Below are 23111 nucleotides of genomic sequence, written 5' to 3' on the forward strand. Positions count from 1 at the left end.
TTTTTTGACAGAACCAGAAATGTCCATATATAAAGAAGTTTAAATTTTATATTAAAAAACGCATAATATGAATGGTATTCGTAATAACTTGTTTGATTTATTAATGTTTGATGGCTGTGTAATAAAAGCAATACGAGTTGTTTAGAAAAGTTCACATCATCATTTAACTTAACATCCTACGATTATATGGAATGTAATATGTAATACCTATAAACAGTGCCCCAATATTTAAATTATGTGGTGTTAAGCATATACACCACATACTAATTCCACAGGCATACCCGTGAAGTTTATATTAGCAAGTTAATCTGTCACGATAAAATGTCTAAATATTGTCATGTTAAAAACAGAAGATGGGGAACGAAAGCATCCAGAAAGCTAGAATGAAAAGAAAGAAGATTTAATTATCAATCTTAGGTGAGGTTTAACTCATCTCTTTTAAATTCAGAATAACAAACGAACAAGCTTATTCCAATGCCGCTTTCCTCCACATGCTTGATCAATTGTTAGATATATTCTAATCCCCGTTTCAGTGGACCCTTACGGGCACTGATTTTATACTTTGCATTTCGACCCTAAAGAAGTCGTAAGAAAAAGAAAGACATTTAAAATACCCTATTTTTTTTTAGCTCAACCTTCTTCGGAAACGCCACCACACGTGGAACAACGCCAACATAACTTAACTGTTCTGACCGAAAAACAAACAAACAACAACACACACTATGAAACTATGAAATAATTACCTTATTTTCAGTTTCGAAGACTCATTTCCACCATTAAAAAACAATCAAGGTACAACAGCATATGAAATAATGTATTATATTACATTTTCCTCTTCACAATAATATATATAATAAATCGTTGAAATTCAGAACATTAAATACATTAGATAAATGCCTTAAAATGTATGAAGTTAAAACTTCAAAATTATTTTTACATACAAATCCTAAATGAATTTTATCTGCTTGAAAATTAATAACAAAGAAGCAGTTTCCCACTTCTAACATACACACAGTTTAATTTTAAAGAAAAAACATTACTCTTCAGTTGCGAATATATGTGAAAAATGATATATTGTTAATAATTAAAGAGCTTTGCATTGTCACAAGAAACCCAAATTTCTGGTGTCCTTTACGCTATTAAACCAAATCCACAAATTTTGTACTTTGTTTAATGTACGTTTAAGATATTTCACTTTTGTACAAACTTCCAATTATATGATTATTTGTACTCGCGATGTAAATGTTAATATAATTTCATTCTGTTATGTATCTTGTAAATTAATAAAAAATGTAAAGCATATCAGCACCATTCCTCCCTCAACTAACTAGTATAAACCCTGAAATAATTATCACGAATGGTCTCTATCGTTTACATAGGTGGGTAATAAAAATGTAAAACATATCAACACCATTCCTCCCTCAACTAACTAGTATAAACCCTGAAATAATTAACACGAATGGTCTCTATCGTTAACATTTCTAAGTTTGTAAGCAGTAAAATAAAATATTAATAAAATCTGTATTCTCGTGATATTAAATTTAAAATAAAAAGTAACATTACTAAGCTATAACGTTGTATACGCATGAACACAGTCTTTTCCAGTCAAACTGTATATACTTTGAAACAGCTGTTTTCACACTCAAACGACAATTTCATTTCGTTGTTAACCACTAAACTACCCAATAGGTTGGCTTTTTATATTCCACCAACGAGTATCGAAACCCAATTTTTAGCATTGTAAGGATGCTGACTTACCAGTGGAGCCACTGGAGTGGTTGAAGGATAAATAAGTGTAATTTTAAACGTTTTATTTTCTAATGCAATTCACTTTTACAGAACTCATTTTTAAAACTTGTTACGTTATGCTCGTAAAATTAACTCCTAATTGGTCACCACTTGAACAAAAGAAACGTTTAGACAGCTGGATAATCAAACACCAATGAATATAAATAAAATATTGTCCCCCCCCCCAAGTTAACTAGCACATAACACATGATGACACCAGTTTTCTCACGGTAAATATGGAAAACGAAAAGAAAATGGTGGTTCTACAATTCTGAACTTAATTTTGTTATTTGTGAGTAGTAGGAAGTAACTTTTGCTGCATTACAACGTTTATATGTATAATTGTAGGTGTGAAAAATTAAACCTCTGTCCTTTTTCGTCACAATATTTAAAACAGTATGCAGAATCTGGATAATGTCTACTAACAACAACAAAATAGAATCTATTGTTACTATGATACGCACAGACGCTTCTGAGAATGACATGAATATTTTTATATCCAAGATGAGTTAAGCAGTGAGTGCACCTGAATTTGGTATCCCGTGTTTCTCTCTCTTCTAACTGCATCTAGTAATTTTGAGAAGTACGAAGATCTGAATGCTGAATCAATCTTTTTGATTTTACACCACCTTAGTAACCTAGAATGCACTTTTTAATATTATTATATAAAATTATGAACGTATCCCATCAGTTAAATTATACAGATTTTTTTATAAGCACTCACATTATTAAAACCATCCAACTCATCTTAAACCAGTTATACTAATTTCAGAGTGAATCATATGATTTACTATTAAATTATGTATGCTAAAATAACACATTCCCTTAGCATAAGTTAATCTTTTTTTTTCCCAAAAAAATAACGGTACCATATGTCTCTGTTCACGTCATTTTAAAAGACTTCTAGAACAAAACAAGATGCAAATTACATTCTAAAAATATCCGAAGCCACATTTTTTGTGTGTGGGACAAGAACTCGGACAGTGCAAAATTTAGACTTTTCATTGAGTTGTTTAAAATTCTAATAATTTTGAAGATACAAAATATTGATGAGGATGTCAAAAAAAGCTAAAACTTGTCTGATATTGGTTACAAAAACAAGAATACAAGTGGAAAAAGATACTGTTAGCCTAAACAAAATGAGAAAATTCCATATATAAAATTCAAATCTTAAAAACTATGCAGTTTGTACTTGACCTAATTTGTATCAAACTTTATTTCTCGGCGATTGGTACGCGTGTGTGTATATGCACTAGTGTGTAATACGTTGCAAAAAATAAACCCAGCAACAAGACAGCCAGAAAGAGAGGAAGAAAGAATCCATCTTGGATGAGCACTTCTCTTTCCACACTCACAATCCAAACACAGGTTATTCCGTGGCTTTGTTTTCCGGCAGTCGTCTCCCCTCTGATGCATTCTCCCATTCAGCTGACTTTAATGTGCATAGATTGGGTGCGAAGTTTAGTTTTGCTTCCGAAGCGTACATGATGAGAGAAGCAGAAGAACATACGGTAACATTAATATATTATTAATTTCTAAACTATTAATCTTGACGCAGAAGAAGGTTGTATTCTTCGAAATTAAATTTAAAAAGTTTTTAAATGCTGTCGGTCTACTTCTCTTCCATATATATATATATTTTTTACAAAGGATAAATTAAAATGTGACAAAGTTAATCATACAAGTACCTAATGCTACCAAACCTAATTTTTCGTCAGTGCCGAATAGCACTTACTTCTAACCCACTCTGTAAATGCTGTCAGTCTGTTTTTTTTCCGTACTTTTTTTTTTACAAAGGATAAATTAAACTGAGATAAAATCAACATGTAAGTATCTAATGCTACCAAATCTAATTTTTAATATCGTTAACACTGGACTATTTTCAGTCAATGCCGAATAGCACTTCTGACCCACTGTACGTTACCCTAAACACGTAGCAAATAAGCCGCAACAAAGTTCTTTGAATTTAACAATGTGCTTCATTAGATGGTTATGCTTACCATTATCTTTATTTGTTAATCCATTTTTTTAAAGTTTAAAAATTTATTTCTGTTACGCCTTTGCCAATCACATAAAAAATATTAAAAGTAACCAAACTAGTTCAACAAGACATGGTGCGTTTATCATATGATTACTTTTATAATCTTACTTGAGATTCGAGTGATCCAACTTCAAATTACACCCTCTCCCTCTTTGAAAATACATCAGCAGATTTAATTAATAACTGAACTGTGTTGAAGAATTTAACACAATTTAATAATGCGGAGTGGTGAAATAAACACAAGCCTTCTAACAAGAATTACTGTTTTGCTGCATAAAGAACATGTCCTTGGCGTTTGAAATTGTATATACAACAAATTTTGACAAATATATAGTACTTTATTACCCCTAAAATACACATATTCAGTGATTCAGCTTTAAAACCTTTAATTCACCACTGATGGAATGTCATACTCCCTGACGAGCTAAGGAAAACGTGCAACATCAGATAAAGCGCTTAAGTAATATATAATGGATAATTTGATTAATGATGTTTTCAAACAGTAGCAGAAAAAAAAATTCCTCTTCGAAGATTTCATTAGTTTACACATTATTCTTACAACGGCATTTTACTCAACAGTGCTTAAGTAAAATTTCTGAAGAAAAACATCAAAGTCTAGAGATTCCCAATTATCTTTATAGATTTCAAAATCACTTACAGTTGACAAGAATATTTTGCCAAAACCATTCAAAATTATGGTCAAACTGGATATGGTATTAAATAACAAAACGTTCCTGTAATGTTTGTAGGTGGTATAGCTCCAATAACTATACTGCTTCAGTGTTTTCTAAGAATCAGAAAGTTATTTGTTTATCATAAAAGCAATTCAACTTATGTTCCATCAGTGATCACAAATTTGGTTTTCAAAATAATACCTCAAAGAGTTTGCTTGACATCACTGTGAATTTGATCTTATATACTTTGTTTATGAACATAAGTTTTCCACAGGCATAAGTTAAAATTTTTCCTAGCATACACAGACCTATTATCATTTATCTTTCAGTTAATTCTTACCTCTTATTACTGTAAAAAAAGAACAGGTAGTATTTCCTTTCAGTACATTTGAGATAAAGCTGGTTAAGTAATATTTTGTAATCTTTTCTAACCAGAGTTCCTTGTTGATTACTACATTTTATAACTCGTAAGCAAATATCTAGCTTTGTTTGCTACTATGTTTTCAATTGATGGGGTTTATTCGAAATTGGATGAACACATTTCCTGTTTTATCAAAAATTTGCTAAGTTTTAAGTTTGGTTACTTTAATTTTATTACAAAAAGCCTTTAACAATTTTCACTTCACAAATATTTTATGTAAAAAAAATTTCATCATAAATACTATTGATATCCAAATCAACATGTGTAAGAACAGAAAAAGAAAAGGTACAGCATGCTTGCAAGTAATGAGAAAAAGTTATAAAATATATTTAACACTCCTATGAAAAGTGGGGCCTAATAGGCCCCAGAGCAACTAGAAAGGTTATTAATATTAGGCTAAGAATTTTGTATTTAAATGAAATTGCCATTTCATTTAATGAAATGAAATCAAATGAAATGGCAATTTCATTTAAATACAAATTTATTAGCCTAATGTTAATAACCTTTCAAGTTGCTCTGGGGCCTATTAGGCCCCACTTTTCGTAATAGTGTTAATGTCCTTATTAGATCCTTATTAGAAAGAGTTTTGTGATAAATACATTATGATGGAAGCCAACAATTATTTTATCAAAACATCATGGTATTCCAGTGCCTAGTCCATAAATGTACTTTTTGCAATAAAAATGCCTTGGAATGTATAAATCACTAGAGTAAAATAAAATGAACATTAATTAGGTTCCTTCTTCCTCTCAAATCTTTCCAATATCATTTGCAAGTACCTGTAAGCACTCTGAATGAGTCTTGTCATATGAACATTCATAGTACATGCATTAACTGAATGTCTTTATATGTATATCCATTTTTGTTTCTTCATGATACATCATACAACAACAATGTTCAACCACACTGATTTATTGATCATAATGATAGCACAATGTCATTATGGCATCATGTAACAATAATCCTAACTCTGCTGCATTTTAAGTCTTATTCCTGATTTCTCAAAATAAATAGCTGTGAAACGCCTACAAAATAACTTAACCTGCCATTCAAAGCATAACGAGCAATGTAAAGGTTAATTGAATCTTCCAATTCTTAATCATACTGCAACAAAAGCTTTTGATCAATACTAACTTGTGATTTAAAAATCTTATCTGCAATGCTATTTCACAATCATGATTTCATCTTGTACATGTACATAATTAAGTCAACACTGAATTGAGCTGCATTATTTTATTCTGAATCCATGCAAATGTGAAGAATTTTTTAAGTTTTATTTAAGAGATTTAACAGAGTTATTTTTAGCCCTTTATATTTGCCAAATTTTTCTACACAAAATAAAACTATTATATATTTATGAATTGTTTTATGTTTATCAGTGTAACAATATCCACACTTTCTATGTTAGTAAAATGTGAGCCATCTAAGAGTAGATATTTCTCACTGTAAGGGGATTTATTTCAAAATCAATGAATACAAAAGCCACTTTTTTTTTTAGATAAGTTTCGAAGTCCTGACCATGAATTATATTTATGACAAACTCAACAAATGCTCCATCCAATAGCACAGTAAAGTTCCTTTCAATCAAGTCTTCATTCATATTTTATACATAATTTGTCTTTCAGTTTTGTGATGAAGTAAATACAAAATAACAAAAACACACTAAAAATAAGTTATTCTTTTATCTTTACCTTCTGGTAAGATATAAAATATAATTTGGGGAATATTAAAAAAATTGTAAAATATTACAACAGACCAAGTTTTTTCTACTTCCTGTTATTTGCTTGTTTAGCTTAAAACAAATTACCTTACTTTTATAATATTTATATTAGTGAATTAGTTACAAAATTAAATAAAATTATTTGAAAAATTTATTTTTGATACTAAGACTTAAAAAAAAAAAGTTACTATATGATTTCCCAGTCAGTGTCATAAATGCTTCCTAGAATTAAAAGCAGTTAATATGCTAAGTGTAGTTATTTTATACCTGATTATAATGCTCTATAATCAAATATATATCAAGTCTTCATTCATATTTTATACATAATTTGTCTTTCAGTTTTGTGATGAAGTAAATACAAAATAACAAAAACACACTAAAAATAAGTTATTCTTTTATCTTTACCTTCTGGTAAGATATAAAATATAATTTGGGGAATATTAAAAAAATTGTAAAATATTACAACAGACTAAGTTTTTTCTACTTCCTGTTATTTGCTTGTTTAGCTTAAAACAAATTACCTTACTTTTATAATATTTATATTAGTGAATTAGTTACAAAATTAAATAAAATTATTTGAAAAATTTATTTTTGATACTAAGACTTAAAAAAAAAAGTTACTATATGATTTCCCAGTCAGTGTCATAAATGCTTCCTAGAATTAAAAGCAGTTAATATGCTAAGTGTAGTTATTTTATACCTGATTATAATGCTCTATAATCAAATATATCCGCTTGCTCTAATACAGTTAAACAGAAAAAGTGCTGATACTTCTCTCTTTTTACTGTATGAAACCAAAGTTTCAATTTGTGTGAGAGCAAATTATTTGCTCAGATAATAAAAAGTGTGATTATGATAGTACATAGCTATTAAATGTCATTATATTACATAAAATGGTTAGAAAGTGCAAATTCCAATAGTGGGCTGCTGTTGTAGTAATTCTTTTAGAAGACTTGCAATGACAGTTTTTCTAATCATCAAAAAACCATATGCTCATATCTGTAGTGTAAGGTGTTTCATCATACACATCTTAACATGTTTAACTTACAGTTTATTAATTGCAAAACTTTACCTAAGATATATAACTATTAGTGTATGGTATATAATATTAATCATTGGATAACACATTAGTTCTTCGTTTTTGATCGTATTAAAAATTATCCAAAAATTATAATGCAGCTCCATAACTTGGATTTCTCTCCAAAACAGTGTCTGCCTTGTCTTAGTCTATTAAGTAACATTATTTTAGTACTGTTTCTAAGATTGTCCATTATCATTCACAAAATGTAAATCAGAAACACAAAACCTTCTGCTTTTTAAAGAGAAACTAAAATCATGAAAGAGAAAGTTAATTTAACATTAAATAAAAATAATACTTTTTAATATAATTTTGAAAAAATGTAGAAAGAACAGCAAAGCACTTAAAAGTTTAACCTGCATTCTTTTATAATTCTAAAATGACTTATCACATGAGAAATAAAATGTAAAGTACAAAGTAAAAGCAATTATATGTTTAAAGTGTGTAACAGGTATCATTTTTGTACCACAATATTGCATTATAACACATTTATTGGTATTTCTTTTCAAGTGCTATGTCACTTGTTCCTAACAAACAAAAAATGTATTTCTTCTCTATCTGAAAGGAAATGGCAAAGTTAACTGATATGCCACATTATTTCAAGCTGTGTATTTGTTTTCATTACTAATTTTGTTAATATATCCCTGTACGTGTATGGAATTTACACAGATACAAATATTACAAGACAAGCTTTTCAACTAAGACATGGCTTTGGGAAGAGGACTCATGTACACAAATGCTTTAAGAGCTGCTATTTTATGTTTTCCAGTTAGAAACATTTAATATTTATAAATGGCAGCCTGGATTTTTCTCCATAGATATGGCTAATAAAAATAAGCATGTTTTATGCTTATCACACTGTTGTATTAACATTTTTCTCTGAGTAGTTTTGATGTTTTTTGGTTTTTTCAACTTACTGAGAAGTAAACTTTTCCACATATAATTTGATGTATTCATTTTTCAACCTTGTACGTTTCTCAGTACATACCCTGAAGAGCAACTATTGTTTACATTTAAGTTCAAATAGTGAAGTTTAATATTTTCAGATATTAATGTTTAGTTATTTTCTAGCTACCTTTGAAGAGCCAAGTCTTTTTTACAAAACATTTTTTTTTAAATACATATATAGATTAGTTGCAATACAACAGGAAGTCCCCATATTTTTGTTCACTCAAATATAACAATAGCACTGAAAATGACAGGGGAAGGAGAAGAGAGGCTGAACACACGTAACATTCAGTGAAAATAAAAGCTGAAAGAGTTTGGGAAAATTTAAAACTGAAACATTTTAGCTTTCTTTCATCATTACTCAGAAATGATTTACAAGAGAAATACAATTTTCCTAGTACAAGATAAAGTCAACTCAATTATACAACTATTAAGGATTTTGCTTTTATGGTACAGAATACGTTCCTCACACCTAGTAATATATCTTTTCTGGGGGTATTAAACAAAATATAGCACAAGTGGCAAAAACTGCACGTGGTGTTTGATTATTAGGGAATTTTTAACCATCATGAGAACTTAAGATTGTAAATCAGTAAAACAGTGCGGCAGTTTGTAAGTACAGAAGTTTTTTTGGTTTTGTGTTCTTAAACAAAAAAAAACAGCATACAAACAGGCTGCACTCATATTACTAAAGTTATGATTAATTAAGAATGTGCTAAATTATTCACTTTAATTACTTGTTCCATATAATATTTGTAGTAAATGTATAGCATATCAATAAATACTAATTATAGTGCATGTATACTAGCTTTTGTTTTTTCATAAACTCAAAAAATATTTTCCTTGTAAATAAAAATATATATATATATACCACATCATCTTACTGTTGCTTAGATGTATTACACCACTGACAGACTGTCAGTGTTAATTATGGCATTTACAATAACAATTACATGCTTTTTGCTATAGTGAAAAACAAAACAAGATACTTTGTTTGCTATGTGATATAATTATTTGCTATATATATTTGACCAATATGTGTAATAAGAAATTTATTTATCATCTTTAGACATGAATTCTTAAATAGGTCAGAAAATTTATTTAGAATCTCACAAAGTGTTTAATTTGTTTTATTCATATTTTCAGCATCAATTATTTTATGCAACCATGGTTTCTTGTCAATATGAAGAGCATGAACGTATGTCAGGACAGATATTGAATACAGGAAAGGAAAAGGCATGAATAAAACTCAATTTTAGGTGTACCAATAATCATATATTTAATTTTTTTTAATTTCAAGAGCTTAGCATTTTTATGTGACTTGCATAATGTTTTATGAAATTAAAAGCTATGTAGAATTTAACTTTCCAACGTATAACAAGTATTAGTAACACTATAAGATATTTCACTATTTATTATGGAGTTTTAAAATAATGTCAAACCACAAAAGCAGTGAAAATTTGGGTAATCAACGTAGGTAATGATATTTTCATTTGGCTAGTTAACTTTTGTTCGGAAAATGCGGAAGCTCACATGTTTATGACATCAGTCACAAACCTCTTGAACTTTTTTAAACAGGTCCAGATAAATATTAGTTATAAAAACAGCAATTAGTTCCAGCAGACCTATATTAAAACTCCCCATAAATTTACAGCTAACATCTAATTATTTTGATGTACTGATAGGCTGTTATTAATGATTATGTTTCACATTTTTTATACAAGTCCAAAGAATAAGAAAAAATTAGTAGTGATCCCATACCATTATTTCACTTACATGAATGTGCCAATGAAAAAATCAAACTCATATTCAGAGTAGCATATGTTACTCAGCATTGGACTCAAGTAAGTTAGAAACATTTATCCTGAATTCTTATAACATGTGAAAAGAAGTGTTTGTGTGATCTTTGTTAAAGGTAACCATTTGAAAATATGCAAACTTTTATCGCATATTTAATAGACAAATTGCAGGGTTTTGTAACCCATTCTCTCTCAAAATATGCAGCTGCAAGTTAAAATTAAATGCCTAAAATGATGGGCCTGACATGATTTTCTCAGGGTATTACTAGCACCACAAATGGTTCTATGACTGAAATGAAAAATTAGCTTTGAAGTCCTGCTGACTCTCCTTTTCAATACTGGTCATGTTCTTCAACTCCATGATGATTTTTTGCATATGCATGTATGCTACTGTCACTTGTTTTTCTCTCTTTCAAATCCAATAAAATCCCCCCCTTTTTTTGTCTAATTTAGGTACTACACTTAAAAAATTCAAGAATTCCAAAGTAGCAAATTAGAAGCATATTTTTGATAACTTTATTTTTCACAGTGCATATTGTAAAATAAAACTGATACAGTGTTATCCGAGTGCTTCAACTGACAATATTAAGCAGATAAAGTAGACAAATGTTTGATAAAACTTGAGAACTTGTAAAATGTCAACATTAGAAATGTAACTACTTTGCATTATTTTTTTTTTATAAACTTTATCAACTTTTTCTTTTTTACAGGCAATAACCCAAAGATATTACCCATTTATTGTGGTTAGTTAACTTACTACCCATAATGTGTAGCAGTGTACTATGTATGTATAAACCATAAACTGAATGGTAATGTTTTGACTTAAGCCATCCTACAGGATTCCAGACATGTCTGTGTAAATAACCAAGTTTTTGTTTACCTTTGTTTTCAAAGAAAAGTTGTCTCAAAGACACAGTTGAACTTTTTCTGAATTGCTTCTTGCCTTGTATGTTAAAAAAATATTCTTCACCAATCTCTCTTGTTTTCCATCTTCTAAACCTAGCGTCCTTGAGGGAGAGAGAAAGAACTTAACTTAGGATGGATCACGGTCTTGTACAGCAAGATAAATTTAAATAATCGACGAAATGTCCCAAAATGTAGTATACATCACAAACACTGTAAATGGTTCAGTATTCATCAATGTTCTTTATTTTGTAAATAGAAAGCCCATGTCACAACATCATATACATTTTATTTTTGGACATTCAACTGTATGTGTGCTGTTAGCATCTCAAATGTCCTAAAAAAACTCTGCTGTTCAAACCAAAAGAAAGGAGGCTTCAAGCAAAAAAAACCAAAAAAACATTGTACTCACAATATTTCACATTTCTAAACATAAATACTCATCAGCAAGTAAAGTTGATAAGTATAGTTTACTATGTGAAAGTTGAAGTTCTACACATCTATAATTGCCTTTTTTATGAGAGATAACTGTAGAGCATTTATTGGTCACAAGTAAGAAAAAGTATGACTATTCAGTCTGTTATTTCAATATGCATAGGTCATTATCCAATTTAAAAGTCCTTCTTGTTAATATTATATACACAAACTGCCAATTAAACTCAGTGCAGGACAGGTAATTTCTAGAAAAATATTCTTGAATCAGAATAGCATACTGAAGATATCTCAGACAACATTCCTCCCAGTTTTTCCAATTCATGTGCAGAATGAATATTGTCATGTACACCAGTATTAAGACACTGTGTGGTTGTGTACTACTAATTTCTTTTAGGGTGGTGGTGGTATTTTTAGACCATCAACCCTATTTGATCATTAGGCCACTGTAATGCTACCAGTTGGTTATTTTGGCTTTAGGCATATAAACTTCTGGGGCATTAAGGTCATCAGTGTGTTGAGACTCCTCACCATTATTGATGATATGTGCACCTAGAATAAATAAGTGCATGGTACTTAATTTGTTTCTGTGTGGTCATGAAGCAGAAAAGGAATACTGATCTTACAGTAAGGCCTCATAGGTATTAGTAAACCTGACATAACACTTATTCACGTTATCGTGAAAAAGAAATATCTGTTTTACAAAGTCTAAATCCTTAGAACATGAAGCAACTTGATTTAGAAGAGCCACAGTTATAAAAAGCATATATCAAACAGATAACATGACAGATATTTAAGATTTAAAGGAATTTACAGTGTTGGTGCATCATTTTTTTTTTTCCATATTTAATGGTGAAATGGTAGGACTAGTGAACAAAAATATAAATAATATTAATTATATAAGCACAGGTACTAACTCACATAAAGCTCACATTGACACTACAAGCCCAATGTAGAAACATAAAGCTAAACATGATGAAAGGCACAGAAATTAGAATATGGTCAACAGCAAACACCACAAAAGCACACAAAGCACACTGTAAAAGATTCTTTAACTGACTTAACACCAAAAGACAAAGGGAAATGAACTGAACAAGATTATTTTAGTGCTTACCTGTGTGCTTAATTAAGGTTTCTGATGTAACATAAAAATGCAAGTAAAACATTTAGGTTAAAGTAGAAAATTGTATTAAAATATAAGAAATACTAATGCAAATACAAAAACCAAATAAAGTAACCCTTATTGTATGAAATTCCTAAATATTTAAAATCTTAAAACAATACTGTAATCATCCCTAATATCAAAGCTTCAAATTCTTGATGACAAAAAACCCACTTGAAATAAAAATGTATCTCAAAACAGCTGGTATGGGTATTAACACTTTTACTGATGAGGAGAGAATGTTTTGACCTTCCTAGGTCATCATCTTAACCCACACCAGCTGTTCTGAGATACAAAGCTTCAAATGTTTTCATATGTAAGGAGTTTCAACAAATTCAAATACTCTCAGCCACTGTAATATAGAAACATACCAAAATTAATACTGTATCATAAAGAAATATACTGGTGACACCAAATTTTATATCCTTAATAAAGTGTAGTAATGTAGCATCAACTTTATTCTGGGTTCCCCAAATAAAACTACAAATCAACAGCCAATGCAACAAAAATACACTACTAACAATTTATCAGTTCTAACTGATGTAGAGTTTACACTCACAAACTGTAAAATTATCAGTGTAAAAAAACACCTTAATTTCTTTATCGCCATCTGTAACAGCACTGTATAAAAAAAACAATAATTACTTAAAGCAATACATAAAAATTTTCATCAGCAATAACCACTGATCGTTAAACAATTTTGGTTTAGTAACCAGAATTTTTAAGTTGCTTATTAGTGCTTAAACATCATATTTCACTGTTAAAATTTAATATGAGATGATTATAATAATGCTTTAAATACTAAGAAATCAAGAAGTAAAGTAAAGCAATTATCTCTCTTGCCGACTACCTTTAAATTGGTTTCTGCTAGACGTTGGTTACTAAACCTTTTAAAATTGTGTATGCGGAGAATGTCAATTTTTCTTACGTTCTGTACATATAGTTGAATCACCAGAAAAATAACTATACTGATACCATAGAATTACACTATAATTTAAGCTTAGTAACAGAGATGTATTTAGATTTATAAATATATGAAACTTCGAGCAGACTAAAGGCACTATCTTCTTAAAATTTTCATTTGAAATAACACAGAAGCCTTTTCACAAATTAAAATGCCTAAGAAAACCACTAAGGGCATTCTACACTGCTGACTGGTTATTTACATGTCATATGTTGAGGTAAGTGTATTGAGGGACCATTTCCAAAAATGGAAAGAGGTGAAAAGGGTCACTGTTTGATTCAGTTTTCAAACCATATCTCAGCAAAATACAGATATCAATCAGGCTCTTGTTTCATAATTCTAGCTTTTTAATATTGACAATTTGAGTTCCTACTTTGTACAAAATTATAGACTTAGTATTTCGACATCGCAAACATCTAATTTTGAAGTGCTACATTCAACATACCATGACTTACTAAAATCTATATTTAGGTGAATTCTTTTAATATATAAGTTAAGGAAATATGTAATACATCATATTAAAGTTTAAATTTTAACATATAATTTTCCATACATTCACAAAATAAAAGTTCAATAAAATTGTGAATGCAAGTCACCAAATGCATTGATATGACTTGTGACCTGTCATGAAGGAGTTAACATGGTAACTGGAAACAAGACACCTAAAATATATGACGTTGAACATTCAAAATAACTTCTTGAATATTTATAAAAACTTAAAGAAATGTTGAAGGTCAACTTCATCTATTGCTGCCTTCAAAGTCTTATAATTATAAATTTTAACAAAGTATGCATATTTTATGCTTTATCAAAATAATCCCAAGTTTTGAAACAAAAATGAATTGGAATGCAACATTAAAAGTTAATGTGTTTTAAAGAAAAAGTCAGTAATCACAGAGATAAAACAGTCCTGGATCTGCTATCATACAATAAATTAAACTGGTAATGTATTAGGCCTAGAGAGATGCAGGTTTTTTTTTTATATGCTCAGTGTTGTACTTGGAATAAAATTGTTATAATTATTGTTTTATTTGATAATAAACAAGTATTTTCTAAATGTCTTTTTTTTTAGGTATCTAGTTGTCCTGAATTCAACTCATACAGATAAGGTAAAAGTACACACAATTGATTTTTTTAAAGTACACCCAAAAAAATAATAATAATTATACATAAGAAAAGTATATTTCATTAGTTATACTGATTACAAAGATGACTTTTAATTATGTAATAACTTATAAGTAGGTTGCTTGCTCTGGTTGGATATTGATACTACTAATTACCAATGAAAGTTGATTGATTAATTGATTGATTTAGTGTTTTATGGCACAAAGCAGCGAGGCTATCTGCGCCAGACATTCTGTAAAAATGTAAAAAAATAATAATAATAAATATAAAAAATAAATAAATGTAGTAATAGACATAAATAAAAATGAAGGTAAAACAAAAAAGTATAAAACCAATGTTGACACCTAGTCTACAATGTTAAGATAGAAGGCAGAGTATAAGAAGTTGTAAGGTATTTACTCTAGCAAAAAGGTAATGATCATAACCCGCCAGGAAGACTAACAGGTCAGTTCAAGAACCACTGTCAGTCACATGAAGTTGGTCTATCCAGTTCTGGTTCCGGGTTATGTGTCATAGCAACCAGTATCAAAATGTAAAAAAATAGAAGTTTTAAAACATACATAGCAAAATTGTAACAATGAGTAGCCCAAATGTCCAGTAAATGGAGTAAAATTTGTAAAAGTAAATGAAGGTAAAAACAAAACAGCAATTAAAACAGAAAATGGTGTAAAAAACCAATGGTGACATCCAGTCTTCAAAGTTGTAAAATATTTACTCTAGCAAAATGGTAATGATCATAACCCGCCAGGAAGACTAACAGGTAAGTTCAAGAACCACCGTCAATCACCTGAAGTTGGCCTTTCCAGTCCTGGTTCCGGGTTATGTGTCATAGCAGCTATTATCAAAATGTAAAAGAATAAAAGTTTTAAAAGACACTCCGCAAAATCGTAATAATGAGTAGCCAAATGTCCAGTAAAAAGATAAAAGTCAAATAAATGGAGTAAAATTTGTAAAAGTAATTGAAGATAAAAGCAAAACGGCAATTAAAACAGAAAATGGCGTAAAAACCAATGTTGACATCCAGTCAACAAAGTTGTAAAGGACTACCTGTAGCAGAATGGTAATGATCATAACCTGCCAGGAAGACTAACAGGTAAGTATAAAAACCACTGTCAGTCACCTGAAGTTGGTCTTTCCAGTCCTGGTTCCGGGTTATGAGTCAATATGGCCAGTACTAAAAAGTAAAGTAGTAAAAGTGTGAAATGATATGCAGCAAAAGTATAATAACAACTCGCCAGGACGACTAATGAGTAGTTCAAACGGATAGTTCAAACAGTAGCGTTAGTCACATGAAGTTGGCCTTTCCAGTCCTGGTGTCGAGTTATTTAATGTTCTGGCCATTGTCCAATGTCAAATTGAATGAGAGAGATTAAAACTGTAAAAAAGGAACCACAATAAAAAGGTGTAATGAATAAATATGCAACACTTAAATAAGATTAAAAAGATTAATGGCCATTAAAAAATTAAAAACATTATCAAGGTGGACAGAGTCACCATCACCAATAACTCTGTTCAATGTTACAGACTGACCCTGGGAAAAAATATGTTTAAAATATTGCTGTCATTGAGAATTGTAACGATGGCAAAAAAGTAAAACGTGGCTAATAGTGATTTGAGTGTTACACAAACTACACATTGGTGCATCAGTTCCAGATAAAAGAAAATGATGAGTTAAAAAACTGTGACCAATGCGTAGCCTAGTGAGAACAACTTCCTCCTTCCGAACTTTACGGAAGTTAGATGGCCAAAGTCCAATTTTGGGTTTGATTTGAAAAGTTTGTTGTCGCGTTGTTCACTCCAAGTGGACTGCCAGCTGGCACGGAGCCGAGCCTTGAAGACAACACCATAGTCCATGTACGGAATAGGCATAGGAGTGATGGTGCTGAAGCAGACATATTTAGCTGCCATGTCTGCAAGCTTGTTCCCGTGAATACCAACATGGCATGGTATCCAGAAAAACTGGATTGAAGTAACTGCTAATGAGAAATGGGCCAGTCGGTTTCGAATATCAGCGAGAATAGTATGTGAGCTAACGTGTAGCGATCCCAAGGCAAGTATAGAACTAAGCGAATCAGTATAAATAGTGCAGTTGGAGTACTGCTCAGCTGCAATATGATCCAGGGCAAGAGATGTGGCATACAGTTCCGCTGTGAACACAGAAGCTGTAGAAGGGATTCTGAGCGCAACTACTGACCTATAGCAAACCATAGCAGAGCCCACTGAATTACCTGATTTGGAACCATCTGTATAAATGGAAACTGAATGATTGTTTGAAAGATATTCATTGAATAAAAGACGGTACTTCCAATCTGGAGTATCTGCCTTTTTTATGTGACTGAAAGAAAGGTCACATTTGGGGGCTGTAATAAGCCATGGTGGGATGGGCCGACCTGTGGAATCTGCAATGTTATCCAAGGACAGACCCAATTCATCCAATTGCGCCCGGATGCGAAGGCCAAACGGAGCAATGACAGATTGTCTGTTCTGAAAAAGTACTGCCCACCGAGGAAGGAAAACACATTTCCAGGTGGGATGCTTTGGTAAGGAACGAAGTTTCGAAGTATATTGTAAAGATAGTTGCAAACGGCAAAGGTGTAGAGAAGGTTCATGAGATTCAATGTATATACTTTGAACTGGAGAGGTACGGAAAGCCCCAGTGCAGAGTCGAAGTCCTTGGTGATGAATGGGGTCCAGCATCTTTAAGGCCGAGGGTCTGCCAGAGCCATAGACCATTGATCCATAATCAAGTTTCGATCTAATAAGAGCACGATATACCTTTAACATTGAACAGCGATCTGCCCCCCAACTGGTAGAAGAGAGAACACGGAGGATGTTCAGTGCTCTTGTGCATTTGACCCAAAGCTGGTTTAAGTGTGGTATAAAGGTGAGTTTACGATCAAAGATAAGCCCCAAGAACATGGTCTCTGGGACCACTGGCAGCAAAACTTCACCGATATGAAGTTCAGGATCAGGGTAAATACCCTGTCGACGGCAAAAGTGCATGCATACAGTTTTGGAGAGAGAGAAATTAAAGCCATTCACCAGAGTCCACTTCCGTACACAATTGAGGGCGGTTTGTAGTTGCCGCTCAATATATCTCATGTTTGACGACTGACATGAGATGTGAAAGTCGTCGACATATAGCCCATTCGCAACAGTGAGAGGGAGTTGTTCAGTGATGCCATTTATCTTTATACTGAAGAGTGTAACACTCAATACACAGCCTTGAGGGACTCCAAGTTCCTGTACAAAAGAACGGGAAAGTGTCGAACTCACACGAACTTGGAATCTCCTGTCCATTAAAAATTTTTTAATAAACATGGGTAGATGGCCACGTAACCCATATGTATGGAGGTTTTGCAAGACGCCATACCTCCATGTTGTGTCGTAAGCCTTCTCTATGTCAATGAATATTGATACAAGATGTTGGCGGTTGAGAAAGGCTTCTCTGATAGATGTTTCAAAACGAATTAGGTGGTCTGTGGTGGAGTGCTGTCGACGGAACCCACACTGGGTGGGCGAGAGGAGGTTGTTTGATTCAAGGAACTAAACAAGACGAGCATTAACCATCCTTTCTAATGTCTTACAGAGACAGCTCGTCAAAGCAATTGGACGGTAGTTTGAAGGAATCTTGGGATCTTTCCCTGGCTTAGAGAAAGATAAAATAATAGCCTGGCACCAGGCATTAGGAAAAACATTCTCCTGCCAGATCCGGTTGAAAACAGTCAGAAGGACATCAAGAGAAGCAGGAGATAGATGGTGCAGCATGTCATAATAAGAGACTTACTGGCAGACCGATGAAGGGCCATTTTTAGTTCCACCAGGGTAAAGGGACAATTATAGTCAAAGAAACAGTCAGTTCGAAAGGAAAGAGGTGATCGCTCTGCCCGAGTCTTGATGGCCAGGAAGGTGGAGGAACAAGCATAAGTGCTAGATACCCGGCAAAAGCTTTCACCTTTTCCGAACATCAGTCACCTCCTGACCATCAGAGAGTAAGATCGAGAGGAGGACAGAATTGTAGTGCCAATTAACCTTTCAAATCCTGTCCCATATGATCTTGGAACTGGTGGTAGAAGATATGCTGGTTGTGAACTTAATCCAAGATTCCTTCTGGCTTTGACGTCTTACCCAGGCCCGCTTTTGAGCCTTCCGTGCTAAGTGGCAAGCAGGATTCCACCACGGACGAGGATATCGTGGAAAACGTGTCGAGGTTTTAGGAATACACTGAGCAGCTGCATGTGTAATACAGTCAGTTACCGCTGCTACACAGTCGTCTATTGATGGCTGATTTACGATGGCAAGATCAAGTTCTGCGAGAGCAGTGAAAGTGGACCAGTCTGCCTGATCCAGCTTCCACCGGGGCACACGGGTAGGGTGGCATCGACCATGGCCAGTCTCTCTCAAAAGGATCGGAAAATGATCACTGCCTAGTGAATTACTGTCAACCCTCCATGAAAAATGGGAGAATAATGAAGGGGAGCAAACTGAGAGATCAATAGCGGTAAAGGACTGACTAGGTGCATGAAAGTAAGTGGAAGAGCCAGTATTGAAAAGAGAAAGATTGTGATCAGAGAGCATTCGCTCTTCAGATCGGCCCCTCCCATCAATAATAGCACTTCCCCAGAGGGGATGATGTCCATTAAAATCCCCTTTGATTAGAAATGGAGATGGCAATTGTTCAACGAGAGCATCAAGATCTGATTGATCATATGTCTCTCCAGGGGACAGGTACAGAGAACAAACAGTGATGGTATGATCCAAGGAAACACAGATGGCTACAGCCTCCAAGGGTGTGTTGAGTGACAAAAACAGGGTGGGCACGTGTTGATCAACCAACAGTGCCACCCCTCCATGTACTCGACCATCACACAACCTGTCATTTCTGTACAGAGAAAACTGCCGAATGGAGACAGTATCAGCAGTTTTGAGAAATGTTTCTTGTAAAGAAAGACAAACAGGATGGTAGGAAGCAATCAGCGTTTTGATATCATTCAGATTAGAATGTAAACCTCGATAGTTCCATTGTATCAAGGTGACCATTTTTAAGAACGGGTAGGTGAAGTGGTTGGAGAACCCTTCGGTTTATGACCAAGTCTTTTTTCTTTACTGTCTTTAGTCGGAGGAGGTCTATTAACCTCCATGGATCCTGCTCTGGGTCGGGTGGGCAGTTTTTGTTATTGGAAGGGGAATCCAGTGACTGAGGACGCAAACAATTGTTTTGTCTCTTGTGGTGGGAGAAAAAGATGTATCTGAAGAAATGCCTGTATTTGAAACTGAAGGACGTGGATCTTGAGGTTTGTTGGAAGGTATGGGAGGAACAGAGATGGGTGTGGAAGTCGATTCATCAACCTTTTTAACCACGGAGGTCAAAAGCCTTTTCATTTGTTTTGAAAACAATTCTCTTGGAGGCACAGAGAGATCTGTCTGCACTCCCACTGTAGTTGTGGAATGAAGTGCAGCAGCATATGTCCGAAATGGAGTTGTGGACAGCAATTTCCGAGCCTCAGGATAACTAATGTTATGTGTCGTTTTCAAACGCTGCACCTCTTTTTCCTCCAACCATTTTGGGCAAAAATGAAAGTAAGAGGGGTGAGAACCAATGCAGTTCACGCAATGTGGGTTCATGTCACAGTCATAGGCATTGTGGTCCTTGCCTCCACAATGAGCACATGTCAGGAAACCACGACAAGATGTCTTTAAGTGGCCGAATCTCTGACATTGGAAACATCAAGAGGGTTTGGTATGTATGGCGAACCCTGCAATGAGATAACCTGCCTTGATGGTGGCAGGTGCACGTGGTGAAGTAACTGTTAAAACGAGGGTATTTGTTGGCAGTGTAACTCCATCTTTGCGAGTGGAGATGCGCCTCACTGCAGAAACTCCTTGAGTGGAGAGACCAGCGAGAATCTCTGACTTGGGAACGTTCTTCAAATCCCTTTCAACAATAACTCCTCGTGAAGAATTCAAGGTAGCATGGGGTGTAACCTCAATAGGTATATCCCAATTGCCTTTGAATTCAAGAGGAGTTCACTGTGTTGGGATGTGGATGTTTCAACCAATATGTCACCAGATCGAAGTTTCTTTACTGACTTTGGAGAGCCAGCAAGTCCCTCTAGTCCCATTTGAATAAAAAAAGGGGACATTTGCCCTAAAGGTTTTTCTGAAAGAGAATGTAATATATGAAAATGAGGTACGTGTGTTACTGATGTTGAAGATTGCTGTTCTGAGTATTCAAGACGTGGTCGCTTACCCATTGACTGTTTTTTAACAATTTTATTTAAATTTTTTAGAGGATCCATAGGAAAAAGGAAAAATTTCGGTATCCACTGACCCCACCCACCATGGAGCCCTACAAGGGGACGCATTACAAAGTCACGCAAGGACAATGCAGCAACGCCAAGGTTTCGTGAGCACTATACCCAAACACCAGCATCAGGCACAATGTCCACAACACCCGTTGAGAACTTCCAACACTGGTACTTGGTTGACTCTAGCCCAAGTGGACCAGCCGATTGACCCAAGGGGGGCCACCCGTCTACAGGAATTCGAGGCCAAAATGGTGTGTTAGGGTTGGACCCCTCAACCACCAGGATCCTCTCCTCCCCTTCACGGGTCGCCACGCACGGCAAACACGTGGGTGGATGTTTAGATCCCAGAGAAGGTAACCAGATAGAACAGAACCTTCCCTGGGAGGTCCCCTCACCATGTACAGGAATCCACACTGAGGGGGCCAATGAAAGTAACATGAGATTTATCTTTTAGTATTCAAAATGAGTCAAGTTGAATATGATATGCCATCACTGAAAGAGCTGGCCTATCAGTGATAACTAATGGCATTTTTATTACACCATAATAAACCAAAAGGCAACATAAGACAACACCAATTTCACTGCATTTTGTCTGCCCAACTTAAGTACATAAATTTAGTTATGGAACATCTGCAGTAGAGAGAATACTATGAACCTTAGCCTCCACAACAGCCATGCAAGTATCACTATTGAGTTATGCAATGAAACAGTTTATGTAACAGTGATATTTTCTAACATAATTACAACTTTGTATAGGAAAGAGTGGACTGGGGTGCACAACTAATAGCTTAAAAAATACTAACATCTAATTCTCCTTCCACGTGATAACGAGAGTTGTATTCATGAAAACATTTAACCATTTTACACAATGTTAAAGCAATGAAACCCAAAATGAAAGAATTAAAATACATAAACTATACATACATCAAAACTTCCATTAACTTAGTTTGCTACAAATAATATTGAACTTACTAACATTACGTTTTGTACTGTTTAATGATATGTACATGAAAACATACATACAGAATATTTAAATCTTGTCATAATATTCTTACTCCAGCAATACTAAAACTCAAGTACGAAACAATGATGCTTATGTGATGGTCAGCCAAGGTTAATGTTACTTTTATTTAAATGTATTTTGGTTACATTTAGTTAAATAGCTATGGAACCCTGTTAAATACAAATTGCTTATCTTGGAACTACAAGAACAAATATCTATCCCACCTACATATGAACAGTCTCTTACATTTCTTAAATTTAAATGTCACATTAGATATACCACTAATATAAATTAACGTTTTAATCATATATTTTTATCACACAATTTGTCTCTACTTAATATAAGGACTTATACTATTTACCCATTTATTATAAACTAAGAAAATTCTTAATAAAAAACAAAATGCACTACTTTGAGCACTGTGATTAAAATGAAAAAAGGAACTTGTGAAACAAAAATATATTAATGTATCATTATTTCACAAACAAAATATGCTCACAATTTTCTTATGTAGGATAGTTTCATTAATGAGTAATTTTTCCATCATTAAAATATATGCAAAATGCTTTACATGAGATTGAACTTTAAAATGCATACATTCTACTTAACACATCAAAATTGCTTAGAAAAACAACACAACATTTACTGTGCTATTACCTACTGAATATGCCTATTCTACATACCACTGACAATTAAACATCCACTTTTGTTCATTCTAATGCTTTTAGTAAAGGTGCTGTTATGA

The 23111-nt window shown here is 33.1% G+C and overlaps 1 protein-coding gene across 10 annotated transcripts in view; it reads right to left on the minus strand.

Moving 5' to 3' along the window:
• LOC143248786 (uncharacterized) overlaps positions 1-23111 on the minus strand; it is a 62002-nt gene that overhangs the window by 17770 nt on the left and 21121 nt on the right. For 8 of the 10 annotated variants that reach the window (XR_013027187.1, XR_013027192.1, XR_013027186.1 and 5 more), the window contains one exon: positions 11350-11476. The gene's annotated coding sequence lies outside the window, so the exon portion shown is untranslated. Of the gene's footprint in view, positions 1-723; positions 3259-11349; positions 11477-23111 lie in introns of those variants that run through there. The other 2 variants (XR_013027189.1, XR_013027188.1) reach the window with 2 other exon arrangements.

Source organism: Tachypleus tridentatus, chromosome 1 (genome assembly GCF_004210375.1).
Source record: "Tachypleus tridentatus isolate NWPU-2018 chromosome 1, ASM421037v1, whole genome shotgun sequence".
NCBI lineage: Eukaryota > Metazoa > Arthropoda > Merostomata > Xiphosura > Limulidae > Tachypleus > Tachypleus tridentatus.